Source organism: Moschus berezovskii, chromosome 2, assembly GCF_049115385.1.
Source record: "Moschus berezovskii isolate FMDL1 chromosome 2, NW_MosBer_1.0, whole genome shotgun sequence".
Lineage (NCBI taxonomy): Eukaryota > Metazoa > Chordata > Mammalia > Artiodactyla > Moschidae > Moschus > Moschus berezovskii.
In genome coordinates, this window is record NC_142461.1 from 94,474,629 (window position 1) to 94,492,335 (window position 17,707).

Consider the following 17,707-nt stretch of genomic DNA (forward strand, 5'->3'; position numbering starts at 1 on the left):
AATGTTGGTTTTCTGACAGGTTCCCAGGTACTGGTGCTGTTCTGGGGGGAGATCACACTTGGAGAACTACCACTGTAGACCTGTTTTCAGCATTCAGTTTTCAACTAATTAATACAGATGGAAATGCCATCAGTCCCTCAGGGCCCCTGGTCAGCTACTGGACAAGTAGCCTAGTACCTCTTCTTCACCACCCTCCTCAACCCCACACTAGATCCTTTTTTCCAAATCAGCACAGCTCATCCTTAAAGCTGAGTCATGACACTTTCTGAGCGGCCGCAGTAGCTGAAACAATGGCTTTCTGGGGAAGTTCCAGCCATGAACAGACTTTGTTTTTCATTACAGCTTTATTAATTCATTTTCTAACCTTATAAGAAGTTAGACCATGTGTACGGTATATGTAGAGTATGAGTAATTTTATTTTTGTCAAGTTTATACTTGGCACTATAGTGAATGATTTCTGCGTTCATTCTGGATGGCTGGACTGGGCTCAGGTGGACTGTCCTTAGAATCTAATTTTAATCAGCAGCCTTTATTTTTAAAGCAAATGATAAAATCATTTTTCAGTACTCAGAAATGCCATTAAAAAAACCCAGTTTTTATAATAACTAAGCATTCTCTTGTGGGTGATTGCTTATTAAAAAAATCCTTCTCAGAATGCAAGTTGAAGTGTTTACAGATGAAATGACATGCTGTCTGAAATTCTATTTTAGAGTATTGGGTAAGGGAGGGTAGATGAAACAAGACTGAAAAAAATTGATGATTGTAGAAGGTCCACAGGAGGTGTATTACACTAGTCTACTTTTGTGATTATTTGAAATTTTACAGAATAAGAAAAAATCCTCTTAGAGAAACTAAATATAGCATTTTTACAAAGTGATTTGTGAAGGAAGATTGAGGGCATGAGGAGAAGGGGGCTACAAAGGATGAGATGGTTGGATGGCATCATCAACTCAACGGACATGAGTTTGAGCAAACTCCGGAAGATCGTAAAGGACAGGGAAGCCTGGCGTGCTGCAGTCCATGGGGTCACAAAGAGTTGGACGCTTCTGAACAAGAGCTATAATCAAGTGCCAGTTGAATAGTTGAAGCTGAAAATGGAAAGTAGTTTTCTGGTTTTACTCTAGGGAATTTAACTGGCATAAAATTTTAATTTAAAGGATGCTCTGAAGTAATAGACGAGAACAGCAATTTTTTTAGTATAGGTGATTACAGAGAGTCATTCATGAAGAAGCTGCAAATAAGTGAGGTACTTTGTATATGTGTGTGGTATTTAAGGAGGGGCAAATATACCCTTGCTAATTTTTCTGCACATGGCTACAAATAACTCTTCTTACAAACATACATCCCCAGCACAATGGTGCTCACTTTGATGTGTCAAAATTGTCCTTAATTTGGACAAAGAAGAGTTTTAAAAAGAAGTGTGGGAGAAGGGGCGATGGTGGGGAATCATATCACCACCATCTGTAGGCAGCTAAACCTTCCTGGATGCCTGAGTTTATTTACATTTTTCCAGGAGAGTGATGATATTCACTTGAAGGAGGAGAGAGGAGTGTTTTATTTTTTAAAAAGATTTTTCTTGATCTTCAAAAGGCTGTATCAATAAACGTATGAATAAATTCAACTTATTTTTGGTTTTAGATTTTCTTTAGATAGTAGGAGTTGAGTATTTAAAATTTTCTTGATAATTATAAGAAGTGGTTTATTAAACAGCCATGTATGTCATGCCAATTTATAGTATATGACCTAGGCCTACTCTTTCCCTTTTTTTTTTTTTTGGTGGCATCATGAGATGTGTGGGATCCTAGTTCCTGGACCAAGGATCGAACCCTTGCTCCCTGAATTGGCAGCGTGGAATCCCAACCACTGGATCACCAGGGAAGTCCTGCTCTTTCCCTTTGATATAGCCAATTTGTTATCCGCTGTTCCCCACTTGAAATGTCCCTTGAATGTATTTCCACCCCATTTCCATACCCCATCACCTTCACCCGCTAGTTCAGTCCAAATCACCCATTACCTAGTTTACTGCCTATAAGTAGTGCCCCGTCCCTTCTCCCCGTCCTTCAAGTGATTTCCCTCTTCTTTGACTGTTTTCTGTGCTTGGACCACATGACTCAGGATTAGTTTTTTATGACGTGTATGCCACGTTTATTTGCCAATCACGCAGATAGTATAACTGCATCTAACAGTTGGTAATTCTCTTAAAGTACCTGACACTGCTGGCATTCAGTTGAAAATATCTGTGAAATCTAACAAGTCTTTCAGGCACTACTTGGTTTTATTTTTCATCTGTAATTCTATAGAGGAAAAGTTTTTCACTGGCATCTTTGTCAGTATAAGGAACTGCAGGTTATACTAATGGTTGTAAATGCATCTCTGGACTTTCTGCCACACCTGTTGAATCTGTTGAACCACACCTGGTTGCATCTTTAAGGGAGTTGTTTAAAATGAATATTTTGCAGCACAGATTTTTGCACCTAGCATTTGGGTCTTGGGGGTAAAACATTTAATAACAAAAAGACTGTCCTGTATTTGATTGTTTCAGTAGTCCTTGGTGTTTAAGTATTCATTGCTTGATTTCATGTTTTTGGATAATACTACTGGTTTGTATTATCCTTTTATGGAGCTGCTTCTAAGGTCATGTGCAAAGCATTAGTCAAGCAAGTGTTTATACCTGCTTGGGCCTGGTATGTGTGTATGTATATTAAAGGATGTGGCATCTTTGTCTCCTATGGATTTTTAGTAATGTTCAAACAAGAGTAACATAAAAGAATCCTCCAGGGACTTGGAATGTGACTTGTCAGGACAAGCCTAGACTGACCCTCAGTCAAAACAACGAGCTTGCTCAGGAACCTCTCCTTTTTTGACTAATCTTGGAAGGACAGGTGAAACGTGGGGTACAGTTCTTGGGGGTTTTCTCTTTTGGGGTTTTTTATGATGTAAAAGGAAACCTATTATAACTTGAGCATGCTGTCCAAACCTGGATGCATTCACCAAAGCATTTGTCAAACACCTTTGCAATTCTCTTGAAGTCTTGCAGTTTTCTCAGTGAGGGATTTAAAAGTAGGTCAGTGACCACTTATGTAAAAAAAAAAAAAATTGAAAAAGATCCTTGGGGAGTGGTGCTTTGGTAGGATCTATATAAGCTTGCACCCAGATAACCGATTCATTGTGTGTGTCTGGATTTTCTCTCTGTCTCAGGCACTTGTCCCTTTAAGAGTCTCCAAAATACGGAATTGTTTAGTGCTTTTAAGCCTTGCACTTTGGCTTGGTGAGAAAAACGAAAGACCTGTGCCTGACAAAGGCATGTTTGAAGCCTCAGTGTCACTGGGTCATATGTCACTCAGTCAGGTTCAACATTGAAGGCACCAGAGGGGGTGTCCCTTGTTGTGAATACATTGTGCTTCTTAGTTGCTAGAAAGGACTAGATGCCATCTCTTTATGGATGCACTCCTTCCCTCCCTTTTTCTTTCTTCTTTTTTCTTTCATTCTTTGGCTTCTCTCTTCCAAATGACCAAGTGTTTATTGCAGGAGGCCTCTTAGATGTGTAACCTTTAAGCTTAATCCATGGCTATATGCAGGGAGCAGACTGTCTGGGCCTACTTTCTTCTCTCTTTTTTTTCTCCACTCATAGGCACTGGGATATAAGATCCCTTTTCAGGATTTCCCTGCCATCTTAAAGATTTCTGCAAAATTAGTTAACGAGTGTAGGATTTCTTAGTTCTTTTCTTGACCCTCCCCCGCCCCATACCCCTCTGAGTAATCTCTACTTTTATGGCAGAACCGTGGGGTTCCCAACCCAGTAGGGAAGAACCAATCAAGGCTTTCACTGTGAATGCCTCTTTCAGGTGTTTGAAATGACCTGCTGTTAGCCTCTGGAGCAGATGGAAAACCTTCCAGTGAGGTTCATACCATTTGAACAGAACTTTGGGGTTGAGCAGATTAAATGTTCCTACTTAGGTCTTGTTTTCATTGCCTGGTCACCTAGTGCAAATAGATTTATGTAAGAGTTGTGGCTTTTTAGGATAGAGACAGTCATTTAAAAATCCCAAGGTTTAGAAAATGAAATTTGATCTTAGAAGAAGCTTCTCTGATAAGGTGTCAAATCTATTTGGCTGAAGCATGCAGTTGATAGATCACGTAAAATCCCTGTGATTTCCTGCAGTGGTCTGAAGAATTCCTACCACCCAGATGTGAACTTTCACTCACTCAAACGTATTTCAAAGCTGAGTGATACCTTCTTCCAAGTCTACCCCTAGCCACTTCTGTGTGCTCTCCTCTAATTTTAAGGTCTCTGTAGCTATAGCACTTTCTGAGTTACCCGTGTGGAAATAATCTAATTCTTGAAAAACTCCCCATGAGGCTTTTCCATAACCAAATGCTTAGGGAGTAAAAAACTAATTTTAATATTTGCCTTAGTGAAACAGTTAGACAAATATACTGCAGATGATTATCTACATTTCAAACCCAAATACATAAAACCTGTATTAATCAGAACTTCTAGTTAACATCACATTTATTTTTGCTTTACATTGATAGGAAAGAGAAGATAGAATATAAAAGGAAGGATTTAATAAAAACGCAGGATTACCTTTGAGTAAACTCACGAGGTCGAGAAGACAACCAACTTATATTTTTGACTTCTGTGGTATTCTACAGTGAGAATTGTCTGGATAGAACCTTAAGGTATTATACTCTCTCCATACATCGTAATTACAGTAACTGGAGACTTTATACAGGTTGATGTTATATTTAAGGATGAAAGCCCCAAATCTTTTCTGCTTTTAGCTAGATTATTTTTACAAAGCCATTTCCCTAAATTTTCCTGTTAAAAAGTAATTGGTCAGCCTTCATATCCATAACATACACATTCATAGAGTTAGGCCAGAAAGCAGTCATCTTCAGCTCCCTACTTCTGAATAAGTCAGCCCCGAGTCTCCTCTTCCTGACCTCACTGCTCCTGCCTGAGTGCTCACAGAAATCTCATAGCCAGCCTCTGTCTTCACACTGTTACCTCTTTGCTCCACGCTTCAAAACCATTGAATGTTGTCATGTCACAGCATGGGATGAGATCATGAGATTGAGTTCCTGCTCTGTGTGTCCATTGGCCTGTGGTGAAGGTTTTCAAAGGTGCGTCTCAGATGTGTCTGGGCCACTGGGTCCCCAGGTTTTCGTTCCCCCCACCCTCATCCTCACAGTTTCAGTGGGAGTAGCTCCACTTTTGTTCTGCTTTTTGAACTTGGAATAGGATTTTGTTGAACATAATGTTCCAGGACTTAAAAAATTTTTTTTGCAAGCCATGGAATCAGGTAACTATGAAAATGCTATGTATTCCCTCATATTCTGCTGGAGGTGCTAACTTTGAACTTTCGGCATTCTGGTTTTTTAAGCTTTTATATTGTTCCAAAATACATTGAATGTATGTTTATGTTCCAGTCGCTTGCTGTTCTGTAGTTCATGGGCTCATGTTTATGGAGTGTTTATTGTGACTCACACTTTCATGCATACTAATTTTATTCGAGTTGTACTTGATTGATGTCCGTGCTATTAGTTAGCACCATCTTACAGATGAGAGACTGGGGCATGCAGGTGAACTCTCTTATCCGAGGTGTTATAGTGAGTAAGTGTAGAGCCAGGATCCTGAGCTCCAAGACTTGCGGAGTCCACAAACACTCGGTGTGTTAACACAATGAGGTGGCTTTGGGAACTTGACGGGGAGAAGCACAGCCATCCGACACTTCTGTATACGCTTCTGGCTGAACTTTCAGTTTGGGGCTTAATATGTCCCTGCATTACTCTTGAGCCCAGGCCTGCGTGGGGCATGTCAGGCATGGGCAGATGGAGGAGAACTGGAGCAGGGGGGACTGGGCCACAAAGTCGGGAAAACCAAGGCCACCAGCCATCGCCCCCAAACCCAGAAGGACTCTGGCCAGTGTGCTCCCTGGGCTTGATCTGAAGTCTCTGGACCATTGATTTCCGATGTCAGGATAGTGCCCATGGTCACCTGGCCCAGAGTAGGGCTTCCCTGTCCCCTTCAATTGTTCATTCCTCAGTGGGGAAGTCTGCTGCTTTGGTCACTCTAGGTGTTAGGATCTTCTTTCCTCTCCACATCTCAAAGGATGGTTAAGGGGCTTATAGATGCTCAAGGAAGATCACTGATCTTTGAAATCAGTTTCTCAGGAGCGGGGTTCATTGATCATCCAGAAATGCTTGCAGAAGGCAGCCTCTGTGCCTAATGTCTGCCTGTCTTTGGTCACATTTCGGAACGGCCAGTCTGTCTGTCTGCCTCTCACACGCACATTTTCCTTCTGGGGGTCACCACTGGGGGATGAGGCTGGGCTGCCACTTTACTTTTGTGGGCAGAAACCACTACGCAGTAGGTTGATGGAGCAAAAACATCTTTACAAAGACACTTGTGGGTTGGTAGGAATTTGCGCAAAAAAAAAAAAAAAGTCTTTTAAAAAGCACTTTTGTAATAGGACAGATGTGACTGCTCAGATCATTCCCACGTGGGCACTTTAGAGTATCTTTTCTCTCTCCTTTCTCTCTCTCTCACACACACACACACACACACACTTTCTCTGTCTCTCTCAGGTGAGGGATCTGTGTGAGGATGTAGGGAAAGTGACTGAGCAACTGTCCTAACTGCAGAGGAGGGCCTGCCTCTGGCCCAGGGCTGCCTTTGCAGACTTTTGTCAGGACCAGATGGGAGGGGTGTTGTGCCAGGTGAGCTGCAATTAGTGGTTGAATTAGGCGGTGGAGGGGGTGGGGGGATGGATGTGGAAGCCACAGGGCTGGGTTCTCAGCTGCTCAGTCCAAGTGTAAACCTTGGAGTTTTGCCTCAGTGTGGGCAGGATTAGAAAGAAAACACGGAGGTATGAAAGGTCAGGATTGGATTCCGGGGAGGGGCTGACCCCGTGTGTTTAGGAACAGACTCCTTAATTAGGAGCGGTCTGCTAAGAAATACCCCTGATGTATATATTTAAAAAAGAGCTTTCTGCATCTGGCTTGAAAGGTGAACTGCTGGACGTTAACACTTGGTGTGAAGGTGCGGGTGTCTGGAATCATCAGCCCTTGATCCCAGAGAGGAGTGGACAGTCCAGTTTGGGGATTGCAGGAGGCCTGTTTTGTTCTCTGCCTCCCCTGCGGCCCAGCCTTCTGGCTGTTTTACTGCTTATTAGCCTCTTTGTTAGAGGAGGAAACAAACAAAAGGAGTTAAAATTCAGCTTCTGGTTTCCCTTCTGGTTTAGCAGCTTGCATTGAAGGTTAGCTGGGTGGGTCAGGAGGGTGGAAGGTGAAGATCTGTATGATCCTTTTGGGTTATCGATGAGTTTAGACTGGTCTCTCTTGTGTCCCTCGCATGCTGGCTCTTTGGGGGTAGAACCTTTAGGAACAGAAAGTGAAAGGGAGATTCTTTGTAACAAAAAGACCAGGCGTTAGAGCCTAATTAAACAATATGCATGTCCAAAACGGGTTCTCCTGTGGCCAAGAAAATATTTTCAAAAACTTGAACAATAGGACAATTTCAATGGAAAATACTTAAGATTTGTTTAAATGGCTCAGATATTATACAGCAGGAAATGAACAAGTTAATAATATTAGAGTCTTTTTCTTTCTTTGTAGTTGGGGAGAGGATGTGCAGTCAACTGATGAGGGCTTGCTTTCAGGATTTTCTTAATCTTTTTTGGCCTTGTATTAAATTTAAGACTGTAGACTTATCACCAGTACTTGGAGGCACCTAGGTGAAAATCCTCACACATCAAGTGGAAAATCTCTCTTTCTGTGTGGGTGTCATGTTTCACTTGGAAAAGAACTGTTAAAATCCTGTGGGATTGCAGGTAACAAATAGAGTGCAAAAGGCAGAGGAAAAGCTCCCTTTTGACTGTAGATGCTTTCTGAATCTTGTCAGATGACCAGCTTTGTCTTACTCCTGCTGCCATCCGCACCGATTTTGCTCACTGCTGGCGTGCTGTGAAAAGAATGTGGGCATTAAGGAGATCCCAGTAGCTTTTCATTAAGCTCAGGCTCCCTGTCTTCAAGGGCCAGTGCATGACTGGAACTTTAATCAGCGTGCCCAAGGAAGGAAGGTGGCTGTTAATGCCATTGAATTAACCAGAGAAAGGACTGACCCTGGGGGAAGCACTCCCCACCTGTAGCTGTTTGTACTGGGGTGTAAAAAGCAGTGTGCCTGGAGGAGCTCCATGCTGCAGCAGGGCCAGGAAGCCCTATCCGGGTTCCTTCCTTTGAAGCAGAGAGATGATGAAGGGTCTCCAAGTTTTTGTGGGGATACTAGATATCTAGAGCCCCTAGATACTTGGGGCTCCCCTGGTGGCTCAGCAGTGAAGAATACACCTGCAGTGCAAGAAACACGGGCCCGATCCCTGGGTCAGGAAGATCCCCTGGAGAAAGAAATGGCAGCCCACTCCAGTATTTTTGGCTGGAGAATCTCACGGACAGAGAGTCTGGTGGGCTACAGTCCACAGGGTTGCAAAAAAGTCAGACACGACATAGCGACTCAACACCACCACCTGGACACCCCCTAGATAAGGGAGTGGAAGGTTTTGCGTACAGAAGGCCTGGTATTATTCAATGCCCACCTCAAGGGTGTTCTCTTCTGATCAGATTCCTTGGAGGGGCTTCTGGAGTGGGGAGGTAACCCTCCTTTTCTATGACCAGCCAGAAGGGAGGCCTGGGAGGAAGGGCAACATTGCACCAGAAGGCAAACAGAAAAGAACAAAACAAGCAGACAGGAAAGTGCACTTCAAGTGGATGGGAGTGGGGATTCGCTCCTTTAAAGGCAAGAGGAGCAAGGCCTTAGGGAGAGAAAACAAATGAGGAAATGGAATCAAATCACATGAAGTCCTTTAAAAGAAAGGATGGTGTTAACAAATCTATAGACAGAAAATGAGGACAGGCACACTGATGGAAGTGTCAGAGGAGAATTCAGCTGGTGTAGGGCAGAGGGGAAGTTCAAGTTTGCAGATTGAGGCTGGTGCTCTAAAAGATTGAACCTTGGAGGGTTGGGACATCATTGGAGTGGGGACCACCACTGTATTTCATGCCATAGTCTCCTCATTGGATAATGTCCAGTGAGGTCAAAGTCTTTTGGTGCATCATAGGTATTGATTGATGCATTTGAATGCAAAGGCAGAACATCAGATACATGCAGGAAAGGAATGTTTTGAGCTTTGTTCTAAGCTCCCTGTAGATCTATTTCTTTGGTAAATTCCTATGTTAAACTTTCTTTCCAACTATCCTATGAATAGAGAGAGGAAGACTTCATTAGCCTTATTTCTTAGAATCATGGATTTGGTGAAGGAGGTTTGAAGAGGTCTAATAAATGAGTGTCTCTGTCTTTAATTTACCCTTCAGTGAGTTAGAAGTAAGAATCTCAGAATGTTGTATTTGATACATTGTCTGAAAACTAGATTCTGGAGATTGTGGTGTTTGAGTCAATACCTATTTGTACCTAGTATACCCTTCAGTCTACTCTTGCTTACAAAGAATTCTGAGAGAAGTGGTGATTTTCAAAGCACTAGCCAGTAGGGAATACCATTTTGATGGAGGTTTCACTAAAATATTTTTGAGTAACATTGTTTTCTTGCTACCATCTTTTGGTTATGATTGTAGGTAATTTTTAGTGCCTAAAAGATGGAATTAGTTATTAAGCAGAGTCTGGTAAATATCTGAAATAAATTAGAAGAGTTGTTGGTAAGAAACGAAGATGCTGTCAGAGTTGGACAGGGTAGGAGGTAACTTTGAGAACCTAAGACTTAAGCAAACACTATAGGCTCGGTACTGTGCTCCGTTCCGTTCTGTCGCTCAGTTGTGTCCGACTCTATGCGACCCCGTGGACTGTAGCCTACCAGGCTTCTCCGTCCATGGGATTCTCCAGGCAAGAATACTGGAGTGGGTTACCGTTTCCTTCTCCAGGGGATCTTCCGACCCAGGGATCGAACCCGGGTCTCCCGCATTGGAGGCAGACGCTTTAACCTCTGAGCCGAATGTAGCACAGTTCTTCATGGAGCTCATGATAAAATGGGGTGACAAACATGAACAGATGCCTGCTTATTTACCTTTAAATTGAAGGATAGTTGATTTATAATATGTTAAAGGTATACAGCTGAGTGATTCAACTATATATATTCTTTTTCATTACATTACTACAAGATACTAAATACAGTTCCTCAGTATTGCTTATCTTTTTTTATATAGCACTGTATATCTGTTAATGCAAAGGTCTAATTCATCCCTCCCCGCTGCTTTCCCCTTTGGTAACCATTAGTTTGTTTTCTGTGTCTTTGAGTCTGTTTTGTAGATAAGGTCATTTGTGTCATTTTTTTAAAATAAAAATTCCACATATAAATGATATATGTGATATTTGTCTTTCTCAGACTTAGTAAGAATTTCTGGGTCCATCCATATTGCTACAGATGGCATCATTTCATTCTTTTTTATGGCAGAGTACTATTCCACTGTGTATATGGTACATATCCTCTTTATCCATTTAACACAGATGCTTTTAAACATTACCATAATTGTAGTGGTGTAGATTGCTCCAAGATTCCCCACTGTTTTCGGGAGAAGTGATGCAAGGAAGAAGTCTTAATGTTGCTGTTAGTGAAAGGTACACTAACTGGAGTGATTCCTAACTCCCCCTTACTCACATCTGAGATTTTAAATCTCTGAAAGTTGTGACAGTTACACACAGTTGGGAGTTTGTATTCAACTCGAGAGATCTCTGCATGTCTCTTTGTGGTGGGTGGATATAGGTCTGAGAGGATGGTATATAGTAAAGGTCTTGGTAAGAAAATACAGTCGAAAGATGCTCTAGTTTTCTATTGCTGCTATAACAAATTGCCACAGACTTACTGCCTTAAAACAACACAACTTTATTATCTTACACTTACGGAGGTCAGAAGTTGGACATGGGTGTCCCTGGGCTGAAGTCAAGATGTTGTTGTTCCTTGGGGGGCTCTAGAGGAGAACTTGTTTCCTTGCCTCTTCCAGTTGCCACATATCTTGGTTCTTGGCCTTGTTTCTCCATATTCAAAGCAAGTGATGTCAGGCTGAGTCCTTCTCATGCTGTCATTTCTCGGGCCATGGTCTTGAAGGGATCTCTAACTCTGGGCACTCATGTTGTAGATTGGGCCCACGCAGATAAGCTGAGATAATCTCCGCATGTCAGGGTCCTTCACTTTAATCATGACTTCAAAGTCCCTTTCGTCATGTAGTGGTGACATAGTCACAGGTTCATGGGGATTAGAACGTGGACATCTTTGTCTATCAGAAGAGGAGGACTGGGTTCCTCCTGTGCCTGTGGTTCTTAACCTGGGTGAATGGGCCTCCAGATTCATTTTCCTTCAAGTTTTTGTATCACTGCCATAATTGCTAGACTGTTGTCTTTGATAGGTCATTCCTTGGCTCAAAGTACTCCTTGGCCAGGCACTTGGGTCACTGCACAGGAGGTCCTTCATCACCCTTTCCCATCCTGGTCTTGATCGAGAAGTCTGTGTTCTGGTTGGATTTGTTTCTTTCCCATGGCCTTCTGTCCCCTGTTCTTTCTGCGCATTCCTTTGCCTGCATTGTCCCTGCCAGACCAAGACATCCTCTTTTATTTCTGTCCATCCTTATAAAATCCTGCAATATTGGTCATCTTCATAATTACTATTCTTTAATGTTTTTAAAATTTATTTTTAAATTAATTTTGACTGTGCTGGGTCTTCATTGCTGCACAAGCTTTTCTCTAGTTGCAGCAAGTGGAGGCTACTCTGTAACTGGCGTGTTCAGGCTTCTCATTGTGGTGGCTTTGCCTGTTGTGGAGCGCAGGCTCCAATAGTTGTGGCACAGGGCTCCCTAGCCCTAGCTGTTGTTATTTAGTCACTAAGTCATGTCTGACTCTTTGCAACCCAATGGATTGTAGTCCTCCAGGCTCCTCTGTCCATGAGATTTTCCAGGCAAGTATACTTCTCCAGGGAACCTTCCCAAGCCAGGGATTGAACCTTCATCTTCTACATTGGCAGGCAGATTCTTTTCTGCTCAGCCACCAGGGAAGCCCTATTATTTAACTTCACGTGAGTGCATTTATCTTCCCATCTAGACTAGGGTGCTTGTTAGAAAGGCAGGGTCCTGGGACTCGCCCTCAGAGAGACTGATTGAATGGCCTGGGATGCAGCCCAGGAGTTTGGCCTTTAACAGACCCTGTGGGTGATGCGGATAGAGGCAGCCCACATGCAACTTGTGCCGGGAACTCGTTGAGAGTGGAGGTGAATGACCTGTCCTCCCATAGTGATGAACATCATGTTGTCCTTGTAGGGGAGATTATGATGTTTTTTTGGGGAAATGAATCCCGTTTTTCTGCAGGAGAGTTTGAATCTAAAGAGAAAGAGGATCTTGTGGGAAGTGTATAATAGAGTTGAGGGCGCCAAATGGTGCACCATCATTTTTGAAAGTTCAGTGAGGGACAGAGCCGGTCTGTGCACCCTGATGGAAGTGGGTAAGATCAACAGTGATTTGGAAATAACCTGTTAAGAAGGCAAAGTGGCCAAGCCTCTAGATTTTCTGTATTTTTAACTTTTCTGTGCTTCAGGGACCTAAAGTGATGTATCAAAAGCAGAAATTCTGTTGTGGAAAAGATTTGAAAAATGGAAGATGTCTAATTCTTGGGAACATGCAGAGGGAACTCTGCTTTTAGTGCCTTTTTCTATCACTAGTTCTTCTAGATGACTGGAATGCAAAGAATACCCCAAAATCTGAATTCCCACTGAACCAAGCATTTTTGGAATGAGCCCCTTCATGAATATGCCATGATTTTAATTTCTGCTTTTGTTAAGATTGAAATAGAGTCTTTGTTGTTTTACATTATTTCCTAGACCTCCTGCAGAGTTTAAGTCCGAAGGAGTGGATTTATTTTATGAGATTGATTTTTGCCTTTTCCCATTTTGGGGGATCTTATAGCAGAAACTGAAACTATTAACAAGTTTATGAAGCAGAAATTTTTTTTTTTTATTTTGGTGTTCTACTTTTCATTAATTTTCTATCAACTTTGTGGCCGAAAAGGAAGACATCAATTTTTATTGAGAGTAGAGCTTTAAATAGCTAGTTAATTTAGAGTTTCTCCTATAATAGGAGTCTTCCTATTATAAGTAATTAAATGAATTTAACCTGGACCAGAGGAGACAGTATTAAAAATAACAGATGTTTCTGTGAGCTCTAAGCTGTCACAGCAGTGATGCACTTGAATTGGAAATTACCAAAATTTCCTTCTGCTTCCCTGGTCACCAAACAAAACAGAAGCATTATATTACTAGCTTTCACTTGAAGATTTGAAGAAGAGCTTTATTATAAGATGAATTGTGTTAGGCACTTTAATAACAATCTTTGATTCAATTTAAGCCAGTTTTGTAGGTGCTGTCTAAATTTCAAAAATGTTCCATAAATTAAGTCGTGAGAATCACTTCTTTTTTTCGGTGGGCTTATTTGCATATGTGACGGTCATGTTCTCTTCAGTTGGTTCTGTGATGATGATGTCTAATTCTGATAGCGCTGATAACCATGTGGGACCAACAGGGGCAAGGAGTAGCACATGTGCTGTGCATCCAGAGCTAAATTAAAATGTGGATAATTAATGTAATTATTTGCTTTCAAATGCTTCATTTTTTTTTTAAAATAGCAATTATGTGTGCAGTGTCCTTCCAGATGAAATAAAATGAAAGAATGAAGGAAGTTACTACTATGTTGTTCCTGCATACATCATTTCTTCTGGATGGAAATCTGCATTTTTAACACACAGCTCGCAGTTAAAGTTCACTCCTGTGTAAGCAAACGTAGGAATGATCAAGGTATTTTGGCTATGTATTGAAATAAATTGAGCCAGTATTTATGTAGTATCTTGATAATTTAGAGGAGAACTATATATAGTAATACTGTGTGAATCACATAACTTTAAATTTCCCAGTAGCTACTATAAAGGATAAAAGACACAGGTGAAATTAATTTTAATGGTGTTAAAAGTCCAGATTTTTGTTCTTTTAATTGTTTATTAATATAAATAACCCCCAATATAAAAATATTATCATTTCAACGTGTGCTCAGTATACAAATTACAAATGAAGTTTTACATTTTAAGAAAATACTAACTTTTCAAAATCTGCTGTTTGATTTACTCTTAAAGCACATTTCAATTTGGATGTTAAATTTTCATTGGAAACACTGGATCTTTAGACTACAAAATGCAGAGTCGGAAAAGTAGTCACATACTAAAGTTGCCGAGTAACTGAAGTGAACATCTGTTTTAAATTTGAATTAAAAAGTAATGTTAAAAATTCAGTTCACCAGCCCTTCTAACCACATTTCAAGCGCCAGTAGCCCCATGTGACTAGTGGCTACTGTACCGGACAGTACAGATTTAGATGTTGAGACAAGACTTTATGCACCTTCAGTATTTAAAAAATTGAAGATGGTATGTTGGAATTCTCTAGGCAAGGATACTGGAGTGGGTAACCATTCCCTTCTCCAGGGGATCTTCTCGATCTGGGGATTGAACCTGGTCTCCTACATTGCAGGCAGATTCTTTACTGTTTGAGCCACTAGGGAAGCCCAGTAATTATAAAAATGAGTGCCTATGTATTTGTAATGGACAGTTAAGAGAAGTGTGAGCTAGAACAGTGCTTGTCCAATAGAGCTTTCCCTGATGAAAATGCTCTATATTGGCACAGCTTAGTAAGCGAGCCACTAGCGCTGTGCAGCTTTCAAACACCTGAAATGTGGCAATGCAACTAGAAACTATATTTTAGTTTTAATTAGTTCAAAACTAGATAGCCACATGGATGGAGCTGGTGGCTGCCATATTGGATAGCACTGCACAAAAGTTTCATAAAGGAGCATGTATTAATAGAGACAGTGAGAAAAGAACGAGACATTACTGAGTGGGGACTAGCATAGACCAGTGGTTCTCAAACATTAGTGCACATTGCAATTATAGGAGGATCTTGGAAAAAACAAGCCACCTATCTTCAGGCTTCCCATGTGACAATGATAAAGAATCCACCTGCCAGTATAAGAAGTGGAAGAGACGCAGGTTTGATCCCTGGGTCAAAAAGATCCCCTGGAGTAGAAGTGGCAACTCACTCCAGTATTCTTGCTTGGAGAGCTTTTCCATGGACAGAAGAGCCTAGTGGGCCACAGCCTTTGGGTTGCAAAGAGTCGGACACGACTGAGCATATATTCGGTTACCACATCCAGACATGCTCATTTAATTGGTGCAGGTGACCTAGGTATTAAAAATTTACCAAAGCTCCTCAGGAGCAGATCTGTGCTGGCTTTTTATATAGTTATTTTTTCTTCATATCATACAGAAATTTGTTAGAAATAAGCACAAATAAAGAAAAAACCAAATCAATACCTGCTGTTTTCTAGGTTCTTAAGACTACTGAATACCTGCTCCTTTTGGATCATACAGAACCCTGGGCATTAGACAGAAGAGAAGTGATTCCTATCTGGCTAATAAGAAGAGACTCAAAGGTCAGCTCACTTGCTGAGAGCCACACAGCTGGGGGGCTGAATGTCATGGCTTCAACCTGGATCTCGTGTTTCTGCCACCACATAAGCAGAGCAATATAGAGTATCCAGCTTCCTCCAGTTTGTAGCTTGTTTTCTCTCTCTTCATAATAGAGCCCTTGTGCTTGGATTTATAAAGAATGTTTCTTTTGATATTCAGGAAAAAAAATCTCATTAACAATTGGATGTTTGTAGTCCCTACAGATTCATGATCCTCTAAAGAGCACTGTGCTGGGTGTTGGGAGATCTCTGTTCTTTTCCTGTTACAACATATGAGCTTGGTGACCTTGAGCCAACCAGCTAGTTAGTTGGTGCATCTGATTTCTAGTTGCCAGAACAGGAATGATCAAACCTGCCTGTTTTATAACTTATAGAACTGTTGTGAAAAAAGTCATTGCCCTGAGTAAAAGACTGTACTTCTGGAAATTATACTTGAGATACTTATGAGAGTAAGATATCTTTTCCTTGACTCTTTTTCAATAACTAAGAGCATTTTTCATATGGCAGACTGGAATTAACCCTCACACCACCTTGGGAACAGCGCTTATTACCCCATCTTACTATTGAAGAAATTGATGTTCAGTGACTTGCCCATGGTCACACATCTTAGGAGAGGCAGAGCTGGGATCTGAACCAATGGGCTCTTGCTCCAAAACTTGCAGCAACATCTGCTCCAAAGTCATATACTTGTGGCCCGAGTGCAATTTGCCTCCTGTGTTCCGTATCAGTGGTACCAAGAGGTGGCAAGATTCGTTAGTGACTTTGAAGTTCTTTTGCTTAGGCTTGAAAGAGACGGTGACTGTTTCCTCAGTCCCAACTAAATTGTGAGTAAAAACCGCTTTAGAAAATGTTGCTGTTCGTGTGTCTCTCACTTTTACAGCAGTGAGCTTGCTGTGCAAAGGCAGCTTTGAGTCTGTCTTCTTCTGTTAGGGATTCTTGGAGGTAACAGTACCATTCATCCAGAATTTAGTTTGAATTGAATTAGTTAATAAATAATTGAATATTGTTTTCCATTCTCTCTGGCTCCTTCTCCCTTGAAGAAGAGTATTTTAAATCTAGAAATAGGTATTTGACTTCTATGATGGTTAAAGTTCAAATACTGGATGTATTCTCATTCCCCTCTCTTGCTTTAAGCAGACTTATTTGAATTTTTTTTTTTTTTCTCACTGATTGCTGAGTCCTTTTGTTATCTTCTTCTTTGGCTAGCTTTAAACATGTTCTTCTTTTCGCCTTATAATTTTTCTAAAAACTTTTGAGGCAGACATTTCTTATTTGGCTCCTATTTGCTGAGTATGATCATTTTCAAGGTTTCTGTCACTCCTTGGGAATGCATCTTTATGAACTGAACTTTGTCCACTCCAGTGAAATTGTTTGGGGGAAAAGGGAGCAGAATACACTTTCTGGAAGGTTTCTCCTGACATTTGCCTGTTGATGAGCTTTTAGTATTTCCATGTCACTTACCTGTCCCTAGAGGATAACCCTGGATCTTAGCGCACACTTGATTGAGTGTAAAATGAGTTAGCACAAATGAAGTGGAAACAGATCGGTCCACAAGGAGGAGGTTCAGATGCTAAGTCCTCTAGTTCAGTGAGGTTGAGAGCATTTCCCTAAGAGCTGCTCTGGGTATTGCCTGTCCTATTTCGTAGAGAAATAAGCTACTGTGTGCATGCCATTGCTGTTTATGCCTTTGACATTTGTGCTGTTTTGTGGGGTGGGGGGGGGATGGAAAAAAAAAAGTACCCTTATCTCTGGCCTCAGGAAGCTTATAGAATTGGGAAGATGACTTTATTTTCTAGACACTCATGATAGGCACAAGATGTACAAAGATTTAAAAAGAACCACAAGCGCTACCCTCTTTGAGTAAACAGCTTAGTAGAGAAGTCCTCCACGACTTGTGTCACAGTGTGATGAGTACAACCATAGAAGTGTGAAAAAGAACCAGCAAGGACTCATAGCACAGAGCCAGTGATCAGCTGTCAGGGAAGTTGGGGAGACTTCACAGCAGTGGAGCTGGGCAGACTTGGGGGACAGGGCATTTTTGGGAGATGAGTACCATGTGCAAAGGCGCTGAGGTATGAGACAGTCTGATGTGTTGGAGAACGAACCACAGGAGAAGGGAAAACTGTAAGTATTACTCTGTATCTGGTGGGCA

General features: G+C 41.4%; 1 protein-coding gene across 5 annotated transcripts in view; it reads left to right on the top strand.

The window, feature by feature from the left end:
• FMNL2 (formin like 2) overlaps positions 1–17,707 on the top strand; it is a 339,988-nt gene that overhangs the window by 113,304 nt on the left and 208,977 nt on the right. The window contains exon 1 of one of the 5 annotated variants that reach the window (XM_055398867.2): positions 13,657–15,519. The exons of the other annotated variants lie outside the window; for them this stretch is intronic. The gene's annotated coding sequence lies outside the window, so the exon portion shown is untranslated. Of the gene's footprint in view, positions 1–13,656; positions 15,520–17,707 lie in introns of those variants that run through there. 5 annotated transcript variants of the gene reach the window in all.